The 14,590-nt window shown below is 42.0% G+C and overlaps 1 protein-coding gene across 1 annotated transcript in view; it reads right to left on the bottom strand.

Moving 5' to 3' along the window:
* COL21A1 (collagen type XXI alpha 1 chain) overlaps positions 1–10,751 on the bottom strand; it is a 116,739-nt gene extending 105,988 nt beyond the window's left edge. The window contains exon 1 of the mRNA XM_032185725.1: positions 10,730–10,751. The gene's annotated coding sequence lies outside the window, so the exon portion shown is untranslated. The remainder of the gene's footprint in view (positions 1–10,729) is intronic.
* Positions 10,752–14,590: the final 3,839 nt, after the last annotated feature.

The raw sequence follows: 14,590 nt of genomic DNA, 5'->3' as shown, positions 1-14,590 counted from the left end.
CTCTGCTATGAAGACAAGCTGAGAGCTGGGGTTCACCCTGGAGAAGAGAAGGCTCCGGGGAGACCTCATTGCAGCCTTCCAGCACCTAAGGGGGGCCTACAAGGAAGCAGAAGATGGACTCTTCGTCAGAGCATGTAGTGATAGGACAAAGAGAAATGGTTTTAAACTGAGAGTAGGTTTACATTAAGGAAGAAATCATTTATTCTGAGGGTGGTAAGGCACTGAAACAGGTTGCCCAGAGAAGCTGTGGATGCCCCATCCCTGGAAATGTTCAAGGCTAGCTAGATGGGGCCCTGAGCAACCTGATTTAGTGGGAGGGGGGGATCTTTAAGATCCATTTCAACCTAAACCACTTCATGATTCTATGATTACATTCTATAAATTGAAATTTTAAATAATGGCTATTCTATTTCCAGTTACAGAATGATATGCCATGGCCTACCTTCCAGCTAATGCTCCTTTCCACAAAGGATGCAATCACAATTCAAGAGGTATTCTTTGATGTTCTATTCGCCCCAGTTTTGCTGCTACATTTACAAAATACAAAACTACTGACACATTCAATACTATGAGAATACTGACTTAGTACATCTAGGCATATTTTTAGAAGCTATATTTGCCAGTGCAAAAGGAATGGTATTTAGAGGTACACAAGACTTTAACAGTTACATAATTAGTTTGTGAATTCCAGATATTCTACACTATAAGCTAATTCATAAGTTTCTTCATCACTTCAGAATCACTTTGCATAAAAATGTCTTCTCCCTAAAAAGAATCAGATTTGAGGAATCTCTGATTAATAGTATCAACATCCAAATAAGCATGTAGAGTATCATACACTGCTCACTTAATTAATAAATTGATCCACTGTTTGACTAAAATGTATATTTCATCTGAACTTTATTTCAAGATGTGCAATTACATTCTCTGCACAGGCTGTGTAATGATTCACAATTACTTTACAAGTAACAGAGTTTAGCTATAATAACTATATTGTAATCCATAAGCCCTCAGCTTGATGTCAGCCGCAAACTTACTGAGGGTGCACTCAGTTCCCCTGTCCATTTCACCAACAAAGATGGTATCATCCACATTTGAGTTCTGTTTTGTTGTTAGTGCAATGGAGTTTCCAGGGTGAAACCACCATGTAACAACATTTTCAAATCACTTTGAATTTTGAGCAAGATTTCATAGTATGCAGTTGCTTATGAGGGCAGCCCAACTTTTCAAAGACACCCTGTAAATACAGGAAACAAAAAAAGTGCATGTGGTCCACTCTTGAGGAGCAGAGAGAACCATGTCTCCTGCAAAGTACAGAGACGTTTGCAAGTGAAATGCTCGGGACTGGACAGCTCCCAGGACGGTTTTGTCAGATGTCTTTTTCTTGCTATTGCCAGGTAGCATAAAAGCACAAACTACTCAGTAACAGTAGTGATTACTTAGCATAAAGTACCTGTGCATTCACAAAATTAAAGTTCTCCTTTGCTGGCAATACCTCCTTTGATAGTAAATACTCTATTTAAACCCAGGCCAGAAAAGAGAAAAATTGAATGCTTTTACTCTTTAGGAACTCAAAATTAAGCTATTTTCTTTGTACTGTTTGATTTCCTCAAAGACAACTATGCGCTTCTGAAAAATTAGGTGCAGCTGTCCTCTCTTTTGAGATCCTAAATGAAATCCTCTGCCTCTTAGCTTCCCTCCCCTTTTTGGCAAAATTTGTCCATGTTCATTTCAGCTGAGTCATGAGCACACCACGGCCATGTGGGCCTCTTTGCACAGCAAATGGACTTAATCACAGGGGCATACAATTACATTCCTTCCTCCTCGTTTCAAATTCATCGGGGAATAAGAAACATAAAACTCTATTGTCTAGGACCTTAAAAAAAAAAAATCAATGCTATTCCTATTCATCAAGTCTTCCTCCCCTTCCCCACCCCTCATTCTTTTTCACAGTAGTAAAAAACAAAAACAAAACAAAACAAAACAAAAAACTCCTTTATTGCTTTATCTTCTATTGTATTTCAGTTTATTTTTCAGCTTAATAGATTGCCAGCATTTTGATATATTATATCAACAACGATTTGTCATGATTTGTGTAAGTCTACATAGAATGTGGAGGATTCTCAATTTTACTTCTCAGGGATAGGAGGAATCTCCTCCAAGTCTCTTGTTGCCATTATTTCCCCATTGTTTTACTGTCAACTTCCAGCCAGAGCTATTTAAAATGTCATTTTATTTATTTGGCTGGTTTCCTTAGGGTTGCCATTTGATCCTCACTTTTCTCTGGATGTTCCTGAAGTACAAAAAGGACTCCATTTCAGTAGGTGAAACTTTTAGTTTCCTTTCAGTAAAGAAACATAATTCGCCACTATGTAACACCTTTTAATTCTCGTATTTCCACCTAGTGGTTCTTTTGTTTTCAATTGCTATAAAATAAGGAGGATCCACTCTTTACATAGCTCCATTTTCTTGGCTGCACTTTTCCACATTGTTTTGCTTCATGAGTTGACAGCTGTGGTTTATCTCAAAACTCCTCTCACTTTTGCCTGCCTAGGTCTGCTCCCTCTGAATGGGAGGCCTTTTAAACAAAATGTGGAAACTCTGTAGAAACATTCTTCAGTAAGTAAGGAACTTCTCCCAATGTGCTGACACGCACTTCAACTTCAAGAGTGATCTGCTTTATCTTGCAATCATGTGCTATCAAGGCTAAGATTTTAAGAACTGGAGACTCCTGTGTCTGTCTCCCATAAGTAACCAATGCCTGGATTAAATGGAAGTGCAGTATTATATAACTTTCCCAAGGGTTTTTGCCTTGGACATAAATTCAACTCTCAGAGAGCCACTCCCCACAGAGTGCTTTTTTGTTTTGAAACACTTCCCACAGCTGAGAAAGGAATGAATCCATGACCCTAACAATCCAACAATGGTCCACACTCATTTCTTCCAACTTCAAGCCATGTTTTACAAAATTCACCCACCCTGTAAGTTATTGCACAGATGTGCATTCCTCCTCTTCTCCACATATTACACTGTAGCTACACTTACTATTTCCTCCTCTGCCTTTTTTTTTTTTTTTAACTGGGAATCTGATTCCATCTTCTTTACTTGCAACGCAAAGAAGGGAAACAGTAGAAAAACAGGGTCAGATTCCAAGTGCAAGAGGTAGGAACATGCTGAACTGGTCAAAGGGAGCCGCAACTAAAGGAAGAGATGTTCACTTTTGACAGCTGTGCTTAGATCACTGTTTAATGGAGTCTATCTGGGCCAGAGCCACACAGGACATCCCAGGTGGTTAAAAGACTAAGAAAAAGAAATTATTACACTTGCAGACACTAAAGGCAGCAGGTTCTTTTCTAATTGCACCTATATTTGAACATTTTCAGTGTCTGGTATCACAAAAGGAATTAAAGTACCACTTTGTACATCTGCCTTCAAATGTACTCTTTACACTGATGGTCTAGAAGGCTCACTGCAGGATCGTGTAGTAGATCCTGGCATTCTGTGAGTTTCACCAAAGTTCACAGAATTTTGCACACCTGAGCAAAGCAAGGGTTATGCCACAACATTTTACACTGAAATCAATAATCTGGTATTTTAATAAATCATGTTTTTACAACTATGTAGTGTTATCTTGACCTCTCCAAAAAACATACCACGGGCTGTTGTGGAATTAGGGAAGCAATATTCAAAGGTGATGGGAACTGCAGCTACCTACTGAGATGAACAGAAGCACAAGGTATTCTTGATAATAGGCAGCTGGTAAGTCTTCGTGAAAGAATGAACCCATGGATAATTCATTATTGCAGCAACTACAGCACCCTTCTCTTACATGGTTTCAAATCACCTTAAGTGGGCTCAGCAAATACAAAATAAAAATGCTGCAACAGCTTTGGCTAAAAATAAAACTTTTGGAAATCGTTAACTCTGCTTAATGAAGAAAGTACAGATTGTTATAAAATAATTTGGAAAATACAAGCTGGCATGCTTTAAAAAATGTTGGCTTACTCTCAATCTAGAGCTTGTTTTTTTTTTTTCCAATTTTCTGTTGATGTAGGATATAAATCATTTCAGGCAAGTTAAAACATGTTTTATCATCAACATGGCTCTAAAGATTTACACAAAAGAAAGGGGAAAGTAATCAAGACATTGAATAACGCAACTCAATATTGTAAATTTGATAAATTGGAATAAACACCAAAAAAAAAAAAAGACAGAGCTTTGGTTATTTTAAACGCTCTTTAAACTATACAAAAATGTTCTGAGCTAACCAAATATCAGTGTTAATGTACGCTTTAACCGCAGAAGTTGGAACACTCTTCATACCAGCAACTCAATTTCTTCCCTTCAAAGGCAGCTTGGGTACATACGCATTTCTAGCATGTTTCAAAGATAAAATCTTTTAAAAAATCCCCCAAGTTCTGTCACACCAGCAGATGTGCAGCATTTTACAGCCATCACGTTCCATGTTCAGACAGACACATTCAGAGCTATCCTAGAAAATCTTAACTTTCAAATTAAAACATACAAAAACCCAACATTCACTTTTTTGTTCAGGGCATTTCATAGCCATACATAAACCTGCACATATATTAGCAACTAGAACAGTACAACCGGTAGAATTTACCTATACTGAAGAAGATGGGGATGGCAGAGATACATCCCACATCACTGACGATGATCACACAGTCACACAGTCCCTAAGTACTTCTGCCACCACTGCTAAGGATGGTAACACATGAAGCATCAGCAGGAACTACCCTACACCTCTCCCATATATCTCTCTCATGTTAAGCAGGATCACAAGAGAAGCAAGCCTTGCTCTTCAAAGTCACTGAAGTGCATCATCTCTGCACAGTCCCCATATCCTACCTCCTTTCGTTGCCATCCCAACAGGCAGAACAAGTGGTGCTAAGACCTTAAACATCTTCCCAAAGTCTGGGAGGGGGAAAAGAATTGCAGGGGCCAGTGAAGAGAGAAAGGAAAACTGTTAGCTTCAGGAAAAAAAATGTATGGCTGCAAAGGCACTGAGAGGTACCCACACCATTGGACAGTGGAGAAGACTTGGCATTAAAAGACTTGACATTAAAAGCTTGACATGAGCCAGCAATGTGTGCCCAGAAGTTCAACTGCATCCTGGGCTGCATCAAAAGAGGATTGGCCAGCAGGTCAAGAGAGGTGATTGTCCCCCTCTGCTCTGCCCTTGTGAGGTCCCACCTGGAGTGCTGCGTCCAGGTCTGGGGCTCCCGGCACAAGGATGTGGGGCTGTTGGAGCAGGTCAAGAGGAGGACCGCAAAGATGATCAGAGGGCTGGAGCACCTCTCCTGTGAAGAAAGCCTGAGAGAGCTGGGGCTGTTCAGCCTGAAGAGAAGGCTCTGGAGTGACCTTTCTGCAGCTTTCCAGTACTTAAAGGGGCTTATAAAAAAGATGGAGAGCAACTTTTTGCTCAATCTGACAATGACAGGACAAAGGGAAATGGTTTTAAACAAAAAGAGGGGAGATTTAGGTTAGATATTAGAAGGAAATTCTTCACTCAGAGGGTGGTGAGGCACTGGCACAGGTTGCCCAGAGAAGCTGTGGATGCCCCATCCCTGGAGGTGTTCAAGACCAGGTTGGCCAAGGCCTTGACCAACCTGATCTAGTGGGTGGCATCCCTGCCTATGGCAGTGGGGTTGGAACTAGATGATCTTTAATCACAGAATCACAGAATTGTCTAGGTTGGAAGAGACCTCAAGATCATTGAGTCCAACCTCTGACCTAACGCTAACAGTCCCCACTAAACCATATCCCTAAGCTCTACATCTAAACGTCTTTTAAAGACGTTCCTTCCAACCTGAGCCATTCTATGATTCTATGAAGTCAATGAGAAAGACTAGTCTGGATGAAAAGCATAAGGGAACAAGAGCTCCTGCTGTCACAATGCTCCTACAAACCCTTCCTAAAAACATCCCAAACCCTTCTCAAATCTCTGTCCCTTTGTCAGAACCCAGAACACTCCTGCTCTCCAGTCCCACACCCAAAGCCAGGTGGTTCTTCCAGCCTCTTCTCAACCCCTCCTGCCCCAAAGAGTGGCAATTCTTTCCAGCCCCTCCTCCTCTTCCCTCACAATCTCCAGAACCCACTCATTTTGCCACATCACTATTTATTTCTGTTTATATTGCTATGAAGCTTCCAGCTTCTCTTTGTTATTAGTGCAGTGTCTCATGCCTCTAACCAAAGCTTCAGACCAAGCTACTGGAACTAATCATGGGAGAGAGAAAAATCTTGGAATATAAAAGTCTGAATTATGAAGAGGCCTTAAAGTACTAACATACAAGGAGGAAATTTAGATTTCCTATGTGCTAATGCAGCACTCTTTAAAGGCTTACTTTGAACTGAAAGAGAATTCAAGGAAAAATGTAAATCTCTTGCTGGCATGAAAGGTAGTTTTATTCTTCACCACACCAAGTTCAAACAAACTTCCCTGCAATTTTTGCATGTTCTTTGTTAGAGAGAACGTACCTCATTCCAGTGCCTGTGTGTTTTACTTAGAGCAACTATTAACTTCTCACTATTTAAACCCTGTTTTATTACAGCGTAAAACACGCTGATAAAAAGACCAATTATTCAATCCAACTTTGAAACGAAATAAATCACATAAAATTCCAAAAACGTTGACATATATTTACTTTGTACTCCTATTTCCATTCATAATATTATTCAGTGTGATCAACACTGCTCATCTCCCTGGTTTCTATCTCCTTTAATCACCACTAGCATGCCTGACATCTCCCCTGGAAAGCTAAATCAATCAGCACTGCTTTACAACAATGTCTGTGCAGATCAAGGGCAACTTAGAACTAAGTTGGTTTTATAAATCTCACAGTACCCTACTACCACAGAAACTAGAGAGAGGAAAAAAAGCCTCTCAAGTCATTTTGTGTGCCCATACTGGTTAAGTTTTCTCCTACCATATACCGCTTTTTTCCACAGTCCAGTTCTACATGAAGCAACGTGGAGCAAGGCTCACCCTATTTTCCCACGCATGGGCAGAAAAGAAATGCCAAGCCTTGATTATTTTTTTTTTTAACAAGGCAGTACACATGGTAACAATCCAATAATCTCCTCAATTTTCTGCTTGTCCCTAAATTGCACCAGTAGAGCTGGCCACTCACCAGCCACAAAGCATGGCCACCACTGATGCTTGAAGAGCTGCACTGGATCCTCTCTGGCAGGGGATGCACGGGGAGCGTAACATCCCACACACTACAACATGAGCAAGCAAGGGACGTGCTTAACCCCAGGTCTAGACCATATGAAACACTTGTAGAGGGTTTGTGTAATGTGGGGAGATAAACTCTCTAGCATTCTCCTTGTTACTCTCACCCTGGGATGGATGGCAACATTGCCTTCCAGTCTCTGTAGGCTCCCTAAAGACCACAACTTCAGATAGTGTGCTAATGGGTAAATTTCATATGTTTCCAACATAAAACTTGGATCAGTGAAGCTTTGAAACACATCAGGGCCTTCACAGGACTTTACCGGCCCCTTCCCATAGCCTAGGGCCCCATGTCTGGGGCTGTCAGCCTCTGCCTCAGCAAGGCTGGGCTCCAGCTCCCCACAGCCTGGCCCTACCTGGCCACAGGCCCTGATGGTCCAGGCCCCCAGAAAGATCCAAATACCTTGGGCTGTCCCCATCCCCAGCGAGGTGCCTGGGGCTTCCCAGGTGCCCCCAGCTGCCTGGGATGGGGCTGGCCCTGCCACTGCCCTGATAGCCCCAGGGAGTCCCTGCTGCTCCCAGCCCTGACAAAAGGTGTGATTCAGAGAAACTCAGACAACGCACACAATAGCAAACTGGAATTGGGAAAGCTAAAAGCAAGACAATGTATCTTATAAGCCATATTTTGATCTCTTCCAGCATTTTGAACTAATTCTACCCAGTGTCACTGGCTGCTCCCTCAGTGCGGATATGATGGAAAGCAAAGGGAACAGCAAAACAGGAAACAGTAGAAAACCCTGCATAAATAGTGGCTCTTCTACGGGATTACCGGTTCAACTCTGGTCATGCCAGCTCAAAGAAGATAAAACATACATCTTGAAAATACAGATGACTAAGAGCATAAAAAGTCCTGTGTTATAAAGAGGCACTGGGCAGATTAGTTTTATTCAATGCTTCTCTAAAGCAGCAAGGGCAAAACACAGATGCATAAAGTAATGAATAGCCTAGAAAGACGGATTAGGCCTTGTCTGCTCTCATTCTCTTTCAAGAAAATAAAATGTTATCCTTTTTTTGGCCGGTGAAGCTAATTTCACAGGCCACCAGTAGAAGCAAAGAATGCAGCAGAATTTTAACCAAAACTAATATGTAAGCTGATAACAACAACACAGTAAAAAAACAAACAAACAAACAAACAAACAAACAAAAACCCTTGAGCAAAATAGCAGAAACCTCAAGGTAAAGGAGGTAAGGCAAGAAAAGCACAGAGAAATCCCTTTTCAGCTAGCTATTTCCATAATTAGTGGGGCTAAATTAATTGGACTGGGCAAAAAATCTTGTTGGATTCAGTAGGACAAACTACACTTTTCAAGTACGTTTAAGAACTGAATTATAATGCAAGCAATTTCAGATTGAGATAAATTGAACCAAAGTACTTCAGTTTTGCCGTGTAGACTTGCCAGAAACATGCTTGTGTTACCAAGGACCTGAAGGGAGCAATGCAATACAGTTTACAGAACTATACTCTGGAATTGAGCTCAAATTTCCTAAACATTTACCAATAAGCCAATTTACTGGTTGATGGTGCCAAACCAAGATGTTCTTTAGCAGATCATTCACCACTGTTCTTAGACCTCAGCTGGAAATGTGGTTTGAGCTGAAGGAAAAAGGATCACAAAACCTAGTATAATAGTTAGGCATGTGGGTGAAATACAATAAGCGGATTACTGAGCAGTGTTTACCATATTAAGCTGCCTCTTAGAAATGCATGATTGTCACCAGAAGTGTGAGTTCACGGGCTGGCCCTCTGGTAGCCTCTGCCACCCCAGGAGCCTGTAAGGCTCCTGTAGAGGTCATGTGTGTCACTCAACCTTTGCCATGGTCACCCTTGCATTCATCCTTTCTAGTAAATGTTTATTAGATGAGATCTTAAAAACCTCCAGTGACAAAGATTCCACACCCTACCAGGACAATCCAATGCTCAATCACCTGTGCAATTAGAGAGGACTTTCCCTGCCATTTACCTAATCTCTCTTGCTACCATTTAGCATGCTGGTTCTTGTCACAACTTCATTACGTGTGAAGAGCAGTTTATTTCTCTCCACTCTGCAGTAACCAATTACACACCCGAAGATTTTTATCACATCTCTCATCAGTCTTTGAGAGAGTGACTATAAAAATCCAGTTCTTTTGCTATTTTCTCATAGGTTGTTTTCTAGATCTCCTGACTAAACTGCCTGCTGGAGCCGTGGTGTCCAAAATCACATACCGTGCAGACACCAGACACTGAAGCTGTAACTACCATAAGATGACATCATATGTCTACAACACTCCAGTTAAGCATCCCAGAACGATGCTTGTCTTGATTTTTGTTTAAATATAAACGCCTATACAATTTGTAGGTTTCTTACTGACTGCTGTTCAGTTTCTGATCAGCAGCAACTCCTCAATCCTTCTGCAGAAACTCCGCTCTGCCAGTCTCTGTCACCTCATGCTCAGACATCATGTTTTGCATGTATCTGTAATATACTGTATCCTATCAGTCTTCCTGGTTGAAAACTACATTTCTTGAAGAACATACTTAGCACAATTTTCACAATTCTTCAAATGCATACCTTGTTCCCATTCTTTAGATCAGTACTACCTATTTGAGAGACATAAAATAAGCATCCCCACAATCAGTAAGGTTTGCGGAAAACTTTTAGGTAAGTTTATTAAGCAAGTCTAATAAACCTGCAATGTTTTCTCAGGTGCCTGGAAGTTGGAAGACTTTCAGAATCAACCAGTGACTAGTTTTCCAGCCTGTGACATCCTTGAATCAGAGACCAGATCCTTTCAGCACTGTAAGTACCATGTACATCTAAGCATTACACAACTGTACAGGAGTAATCGGAAGTGGCCCACGGAGCAGATTTCTCTTTCTAGGTATGGAAACAAATATAATTGCAGTTATTATGAACACCTCTACCCTGCTCGTTATTGTAATGCCTGAACTCCAATGCCACAAACTATCAAAGGAGCTTAAATACATATATGTAAAGCCAGCGATCCATCTCACCCCTGTATCAGGATAAGGCAGATTTCTGTATGACACAGAACGATATAAGGTAACATAAATGATTTCATCTTGTCCCAGCTAGATGAGCGAGGGTATCAAGCCAGCACAACCTGCCCACAAGCACTGAAATCACCCTGCGAGCAAGCCCACAAACACCACACCAGCGACACATTCCGCTCGCAGCTCCCTGTCAAAAAGAAGGCACGACACTTCATTATCTCAGCCCCACGGCTCCGCTGCCTCCCACCAGCCCGCACTGCAGCGGGGGCAGCTGCCTCGCATCCCATCCCATCCCATCCTCATCCCTATTCCCATCCCCATCCCCATCCCCATCCCCCCCTGTCTCCCCCCAACTCCACCGCGACCCCCGAGCCGAGGCAGCCCCGCGGGGGCTGCGGGCTCGCCCCTGCCTGCCATAAGGGGATCCCTTCGGCTTCCCCCCCGGCCCCAGCCGGCCGGTGCCGGCGGCGCTGCCCCACCTGCGGCGGGCTCGGCTCGCTGCGGCGCGGCTCTGCCCCACGCCAGCTCGGCGGCAGCACCAGCCCCAGCCCCAGCCCCAGCCCCGCGCCGCCGCCGCAGCCGGCCCGGGCCGCCCCGCCCGCTGCACCGCCCCTGCCCGCCTCCTGCCCGCCCGCCCCGGGGGCTGCGGGGCCCGGCGAGCAGCCGCGGAGCTGCTCCGTGCCACCGGGGCGCTCCGGTTGCTTGAGGCAGCCCGGTGATGGCGCACCTGCCGTGTCAGCAAGTTGGGGGGTGGGCTGGGTGGCCAGGGGCACGCAGCGCTTCAGGTCTCTGCAGCGCCGCTGTCCCACAGACCGCCTGTGATCGCCACGCTGCCCTTTCCTCAGCCTGTGGTACTGCCAGAGCTCAGATGAGAAGCCTTTTTGCTGTTCATGCAAAACTATTGGTGTTTGTTACCCAAACGCCTCCTTCCCCCTTGGCCTTCTGCCCAACACACAGAACCACAGAATGGCCGAGGTGGTTAGGGACCGCTGGAGCCCGTCAGGTCCAACCCCTGCCCAAGCAGGGCCACCTGGGCAGGCTGCCAGGGACCATGTCCAGGTGGCTTTTGAAGATCTCCTCGAAGGAGGAGACTCCACAGCCCCTCTGGGCTGCCTGTGGCACTGCTCAGTCACCTGCACAGTAAAGGCGTGCTTCCTGATGTGCAGATGGCACCACCTGTGCCCCAATTTATGCTCTTCCCCCAGATCTTTCAGGCTTGCCTAAAACCCATGCTTGTGTACAAGTTTGTGTTCGCACAGTTCAGCCAGGAGACAAATCTAGGTTCAAACACATCTCAGGTGTGCTCTGAGATGTAGCCTGTTTTGAGGATCACTGAACAGCAGCATTTTTTTGTGGATGAACAAGGCACTAAGTGTCCGTGTTATACACACTCATACACAGAGACACAGTCCACAAAAGCATCCCACATTTGGTAGAAAGAGTTATCACCTTGCAGTTAACTGCAAATAGAAAATAAACTAAAAAAAAAAATAAAAATAACAAATAAAAATCAACACAGTTGTTGTCTGGCTATCCAGACACAACAAAGAAGCAAAAGATGGGTTTCGTTCTAAATCTTATTCCAGAAATGCACTATTTAGGCACCTGAGAGGTACATCTTTGGCAGCAGCTCCTTGTTTCTTATTCTTACTCTGACCACACATTCAGAAAACTGATATGCTCAGCAGTGAAGCGGTGTATATCTCAATTTGTGATCATGCAGTTTGATTGCTGTCAATGAACTCATTCAGTTATGTGCGTGTGTATATTTACATAAACACACACACGTCTTTTGTGTACATGTTTTTTTTTGTATTGAAAAGAAGAGCCCATAGAAGATAGATGTTGAAGGAATTCTGCATGTGAACTATCATAGAGTAGACAATACCTATTTTTGCCAAAAATGTTAAAAAAAAAAAAAAAAAAGGGTAACTTTTAACTATACCACTGACGGCAGACATAACAGCAAATGCAATCTCTAAGAGGGCTTAAATCTAACCAAATAAATATTTTTCAATATGTTGCACCTCTGGGCTGTTGTTTGTAGTAAGAGACCATCTCTACTGATATCATTAACATTTTCCACCCTGCCTTCAAGACTAATATACTGTGAACCCTTAAATGTGAATCATTTGCAATTTTTTTGGTGTTCTGTTTAACAAATATGTTTCCTGGGAATTTATTTCGAAACATTATAGCACTACATGCATAAACATGGCCTTTAAGAGAATCTACAATGAAGCCTGAAAAATTATAGCAGTGGTCCCAACTGCAATTAGCCACCATATGACTTAAATCCAGCAGTGATAACCCAGATTTCACTAATGATTTTGTTTTTAACTTAAAACAGTGAGATACAAATGTAAGTTATGCACAAAAGTGGATGTGAACATAGACCCCAGTAGATCACTGTTGTGCCATTACAATGTTTTTTCACCCATTAAGACTCTCCTACTGTTAAATTATGAAAATGGTGAGTTTTGGCTGATTATTTGTCAATAATATTTGATATTTAAGAGGGAAAAGAATAACATTGTCATGTAAAGCATAAAAAAGATATGGTGCCCAATGGGATCATATGAAATAGAAATGAAATGAAAATCCAGTCTGAAATCTAAGCATGAACTATGCAGAAATTAGTCATTTTGAGGTCCCTGCTACATTTCCCATCTTGCTTCAGGCAATCAGAAATTGTGTCATCCTCCTCCCACACTGTGAAAGTTCTCCATGTCTTTCCTTGTGTCAGGATTCTGTGGTTTCAAATTAAGTTTCTGGTTATTCTACAAACAAGTTACAGTAGCCAAGTCTATGTCAACAGAAAACTTTCCTTGTGGAAATTCTCAAGAGTTATACTAAACCCATAATACCTAAATACATTTAAGATTCAAGTTTTACTCACTGAAATTAAGACAACTACATTTAAAAACCTATTCTCACATGTCTGTGTATCTCCTCCTGAAAAACAAATCACATTCTGCAGCCCTTATTCTTCTTTGCTAAAGCAAAATTTTAATTTTGCTACTTTTTTCTCAATGAAGTTTGAAAGGACAGGATATTACAAGTGAAACAGAAACAAACAGAAACATAGCTTTGTGGTTTTAACTGAAAAGCTTGGAAAAGATAAAATACACATTAATGTACAGTTCTTTCACAGGTCTGCCTCTGTAACAGCTTGTACAGGAGTATCTTTACTCAAAAGAATGGCACGGTGTATTGGTTTGCATATTAGTGTTTGCAGGGAATAGTCCTAAGGATGTGAGTAATGGGGGGTAAGCATGACTCATTCATGTAGAAATCTTATGAAGGTCAATCCTCCCAAGACCCATCTCACCAACCACAAGTTCTCCACCTCCTTTTCTCACAGCAGCAACACAGGGTCTTCTCCCATGCCCTTTGGTTTGGGACAAACTCTTTGCATGACATGATTGGGCAGGAAAGACTGGTTCATGAAATAGTATCTTTTAAATTTATCGACTGTCCTGTTCAATAGTTTAAAACATGTATCCATTTAGATTATTTCCAAAGTAATACAGTGTTCAGGTAATTTGAGAGATTTACATAAACTTCTGCGTTTGTTACTAGTAAGTACGTGTAAAACAGTAACATTTCAGTGTATTACAGAATGGCTGGTATCAATTTTACATTCAAGCATAAGGATCTACTGGTTTCAAATGTAATTTCTAGTTTTCAGATTTAGCCAGCACAAACTTTCTGTGTCAATGATTTCTTAACTTTTGGCCAGACTTAAAACCAGCCAATAAATAGTAGGAAGCCAGCCAGGAACCAGTAGGCCCAGAGATAAGTGTTGATGCTGAACCAGCCAAATTTACAATTGCATATGATAATTTCCATGGGACCAATACTTCTGTTGACCTCAGCAGATACCTAATGAATAAAGAGCACTACACTCCTCATAAACATACACTTGCCTGTGAATGGCAATATTTAGTAAGAGTTTAGGCTGTACAGGATCACACCTTCCACCCAAATGATGCATTTTAGACAGATGTAACTTTAAGCTGTATATGAAATCACAGTACATGTAAATTCACAAGTTTCAGTAATCACACTGCTTAGAATTTACACTATAGAAAACTAGCAATGCAAGACATTTACTTAACTCTGCTGTCAGCAACCACACCACATTCTTTAAATCATCTCTGCAAGATCAGATTATTTTTTAAGGGACAGAAGCTTGACAACTTGATTGCATACCAGTGGTTCTGTATTTTGCATTACCTCTCCAATAAATATACTTTGGTTTACTATATAGGCACAGCCAAGACTCTGAAATGAATTCTGCATTATCATGATGAGAGCAGGGGCTAGGGCTGGGAAAA

Source organism: Aythya fuligula, chromosome 3 (genome assembly GCF_009819795.1).
Source record: "Aythya fuligula isolate bAytFul2 chromosome 3, bAytFul2.pri, whole genome shotgun sequence".
Classification (NCBI taxonomy): Eukaryota; Metazoa; Chordata; class Aves; order Anseriformes; family Anatidae; genus Aythya; species Aythya fuligula.
The sequence above is the reverse complement of the archived record's forward strand: the minus strand, read 5'-3'. Positions and strand labels throughout refer to the sequence as shown.